The sequence below is a fragment of the Papio anubis genome, chromosome 7, assembly GCF_008728515.1.
Source record: "Papio anubis isolate 15944 chromosome 7, Panubis1.0, whole genome shotgun sequence".
NCBI classification, from domain to species: Eukaryota; Metazoa; Chordata; class Mammalia; order Primates; family Cercopithecidae; genus Papio; species Papio anubis.
Genome location: NC_044982.1, coordinates 150,665,669 through 150,670,606, shown reverse-complemented (window position 1 = coordinate 150,670,606; position 4,938 = coordinate 150,665,669).

Here is a 4,938-nt window from a genome sequence, read left to right as displayed (position 1 = left end):
AGGTATATACATTTATGGGGTACATGAGATATTTTGATACAGGCATGTAATGCATAATAATCACATCAGGATAAATGGGGTATCTATTTATCTACCTCAAGCATTTTTTACTTCTTTGTGTTACAAACAATTCAATTGTTCTATTTCAGTTATTTTTAAATGTGCAATAAATTATTCTTGACTGTAGTAATTCTGTTGTACTATCAAATACGAGATCTTATTCATTCTATCTAACTACATTTTTGTGCCCATTAACCATCATCCTCTTTCTCCTTTCCCCCTACCCCCACTACCCTTCCCAGCCTCTGGTAACCATCATTTTATTCTCTATCTCCCTGAGTTCAATTGTTTTAATTTTTTAGCTCCCACAAGTAAGTGAGAATATACAAGCTTTGTTTTTCTGTACCTTAAGGTGCCTTCAGTTTTGAAGAATGTTTTCCGGATGTTAAACTCTGGACTGAGTGTTTCATTTACTTTGGGCACATTAAAAGTATTTTTCAATTGTGTTGTAATCTTCCTGGTTTCTGATGAAAGGTCAGTCATAATTTGTGTATTGTCATTTCCTTGTACGCAATGCTCTTTTTTCTATTATTAAGATAGCTTTTAATTTGTATTATTAAACATTTCAACTGTAATGTACCTAGGTTTTCTTTGTATATCTTTTTCCTGGGGATTACTGACCTTCTTAAACCTGTACTTTGATTATTTTCACCAAAGTGTGAAATTCTCAGCCATTATTTCTTTAAATGTTTTTGTTCTATTTTCCTTTTCCTCTTATAAACTCCCATTACAAATAACTGAGACCACTTGATATGTCCCACAAGTCACTGAGTCTCTGATCATTTATTTTCAGTCTATTTTTACTCTGTTCTTCATCTTTGATTATTACAAATGATCTCTTTTCAGGTTTGCTAGCGATGTTTCCTGTAATATACAATATACTGGTAATGTGAATTTCTCATTTCAGATATTGTCCTTTTGAGTTCTAAAATTGCCATGTGGTTTTTTTTTATAGATTACCTTTTTCTGCTTAGATTCCCCATCTATTCACTCATTCTGTCTTCTTTTTCTTCAAATCTTTGAACATACTTATAATGGTTGCTTTAAAGGCAATGTTTGCTAATTCCAACATCTGGGTTATTTCAGTCTCTGCTCCTAGTGACAAACTTTTGTTATTTGATCATCAATCATATTTTCCTGCTTAGTTGCATGTCTGGTAATTTTTAAATTTATGTTGTAGAGAGCATAGATTATGTTTTCTGCTGTATTTACTTTCAGCAAGACAATTAAATTACTGGAATGTCTTCTTAACCTTATAAAACTGTTTATGCTTAGTGAGGACTACTCTGTTTTAGATTTTGCTTTAGTCCTAGAATATGGTTCTTTCTCTAGGGCACACTATTTATAGGCTTAGGCATGGCCTTTCTCATGCCTCCATGTAATGCCAGAGGTACCTGGAAAGGTCTTATCACTTATGGTGGGCCAGAAACCCACCAAGTTTCAGCCTTGCATGACCTCTGATAGCTTTGCTCACCTCTCAGCCCCAGAGCAAGCCATCTCTTCTAGACTTCAGAAAGCCTTGCCCTATTTATACACACCCTGGCACTTGAGAAACAACTCAAAGTAATTTCCCCAGCTGACTTATCGGCCCCTCCTTTACACAGGTCTCTCCTCTCAAATATCTTTTTCGTTAAAATCTAGTCACTTCAGCATCTCAAAATTTTGATCTCTGCCTTTTCATCAGCTGAACTGTGGCTGTGCTTGGACTCTACCTCCTGCCATTGGGAAAAATGTTCTTAGCAGGAAGGTGAGGTAAATGCATTTTGCCTTATGAAGGTCCCTTCTTTCAAGGACCATGGTTCTATGCAGCCTATTGTTAGATGTTTGAGAACAGTTACCTCATATTTTTTTTGCCCAGGCCTACTGTTCTTTAGAAGGGACATGGTAAGTCTAATACCAGTTACTTTACCATGTCCAGAAGCAGAAGTTCTCATTTTATGTTTTTAAAGGGAAGAGCCTTTTAAAGGGAAGAGCCTAATCACATTTGCTCCTTTTGTATTTTAACCTGGCTCTGTTACAGAGGTTGGATATGGGAAAGCAAGAAGACCTTTAAGAAGAATATTGCAGTAGTCCAGATGTCAGATAAGGATTGTGGCAGTAGAGATGGAGGAGAGACAAATTTGAGAAACACTTAGAATGTAAAACCAGCAGGAGAGTAAGAAAATATAAAGGCTGGATTTGCAAGGTCAAACCTGCTGATGTCTTCAATGCTATGGCATACCCCTTCAGTCTAAGTGTTTGTTTCCCAAGGCATCGTCTTTTAAGTAACGTAAAATACTTTATTTGGTTTAAATATTATGTCAACAAACTTACCAATAATTGATTTGCACAGTTCAATCCAAACCAGTTTGCATGTGTTTATAGCCCTTCTGTTCTCAGCCAGCATCCCAAAATTCACAATGTCAGCATGACAATCTCAGATCTCAGAGTTTAGCTTTTCATTCAAAAAGTTAATTGAGGTTTGTGTGAATAGGGAAAATAATTAATTTATTATTCTCATGTCCTATTTCAGGCTTATCTCAGGGAAGTACTACTATGAACATCCTGTGCAGTGATGGGAGTGGGATAATTGTAAAACACAACATTCACTGAGCACTTCTATGTGAACTATGTTAAATGCTTTATTTAAATCATTTCATTTTATCGTTATGATAACTTGTGAAATGAGATCTATTATTATATTCCTTATAAAGAGGAAAAACCCCATGGCATAGTAAGTAATTGGCATACCTGAAATACAAATTGTGGTCAGTTTGACTTCTAATATAGTTCCACAGCATCTCATTCAACCACTGTGCTAGAAATAAGAGGTTTCGGTCAGGAGAGAAAAATGGGCAGGAACCCAAAACTGGTTTCTTGATTCAAAAGTTGGGTACTTTACTCATGAAAATGTCAGGCAGCATAAAATGTAAGTGGAGTAGATGCGATGAGTCAACATAGGCAGATCTGAGATGAAAGGCATTAGATTTGGCACACAGATGCTAGCAGAAGGAGGGCAGACACTTGGCCACATAGGCATTTTCTATCTTTTTCTTCCCAGCAGGGTACCAGTTTTGTATGGCTGTTCTTCCCAGCAGCCACGTGCTTCGGAAAGGGACCTCTCTCAGTTCCAAAATATAAATTTTGGGGCCAGGCGGGGTGGCTCACCCCTGTAATCCCAGCACTTTGAGAGGCCTAGGCAGGCAGATCACGAGGTCAGGAGATTGAGACCATCCTGGCTAACATGGTGACACCTCGTCTCTACTAAAAATACAAAAATTTAGCTGGGCATGGTGACGGGTGCCTGTAGTCCCAGCTACTCGGGAGGCTGAGGCAGGAGAATGTCATGAACCCGGGAGGTGGAGCTTGCAGTGAGCTGATATGGCGCCAATGCACTCAAGCCTGGGCAACAGAGTGAGACTCCGTCTCAAAAAATAAATAAAATAAAAATAAATAAATAAATAAATTTTGGATAGCCCAAGCCAGTCACGGTCGTTCTGCCCTCCTTGCCAGTAATTAGCCATGAGTATGTGAAGCAGTTCTCTCTAGTGAAAAGTAAAGGGAAAAAAAAAAACAAAAAAAACCCCACAAGTTTCCTCCAGGGTCAGTGTGGAGGTACAACAAAACCATCCTTCCTTGATAAGGAGTGACCTGTCAAGGAAGTGTCTCATTCCTCTGCCTGTGATGAGGTACATGAGGATGTGATGCCTGGGAAGGTAAGAGTCAGCCTAGGACCATGAATAGATGAGCCAACCTGCCAATGTGGCAGAGCAGAAAGGCCGAATGGACCTGGATCTTGGATCATTTCTTTGAGGCATGTAATTAATAAACCTTACACTTACTTTTCATGCTGTAATAAATTTCTTCATTATTTAACCACTATTAGTTACACATTCTGTTACTCAATACTGAAACCATCTTAACAGATACTGAACGTTTCCTGTTGGCTTAGACCAGAGGTGGACAAATGTACCCTGTAAAATGGCCAGATAATTAAGTATTTTCTGCTTTTCATCCCATACAGATTCTATCACAAAGATCTAACTCTTCCATTATAGCATGAGAGCTGCAAAAAAAATTATGTAAATGAACGTGTATGGCTGTATTCCAATAAAACTTATTTATAAAAACAGGTGGCTAGATTTGGCCCATAGGCCACAGATGGCCAACCCTGACTTAATAAATTCATATGCACCTAACTTAGTAAATTTAGACACAATCTCTTTGGTCAGCTCTAGGCTGAATAGATTTGGGGATACACCTACCAGTCTCTATCACAGTACTTTTATCCAACCAACTGACCCATGAATGTCACAGAGCATTCAGGACCAACATTATTCCATATACTTACTCTGACAATAGGGTTCAGTCTTCTACTTAGTACTTCCCATTTAACAAGCATAAAGTTGTCTACGTATTTTTTTTTTGAAATACTCATAAAACAGTTGCCTTTCCTATATATTTTTGAAGAGATTAGAGAGTAATCTGACACAGAAGGGATGTTAAATAAATATTTCATACATATGTAAATAATGAAGAAGTAGAGAAACAGACGAATGAATGAATGAACAAAAATAGTGAGCAGAGATTGAACTGATAAAGACCTTAAGATAAAGTTCTTTGACTAGGCAAGAGGAAGAGAATTTGGGGGGATGGAAAAGCAGAATATATTAATGAGTTAGATGGAATAATGTCTCCCCAAATATGTTCATGTCCTAATTTTCAGAAACCATGAATTTGTTCCCTTCCATGGAAAAAGGGACTTTGCAGAAGTGATTAAGATTACAGATTTTGAGCTAGGGAGATTATCCCAGATTATTCAGGTTGCCCAATGTAATCAAATGAGCCATTAATCGTAGAATTTCTCCCAGTTGTGGTCAAAAAGTATGATGATGAAAG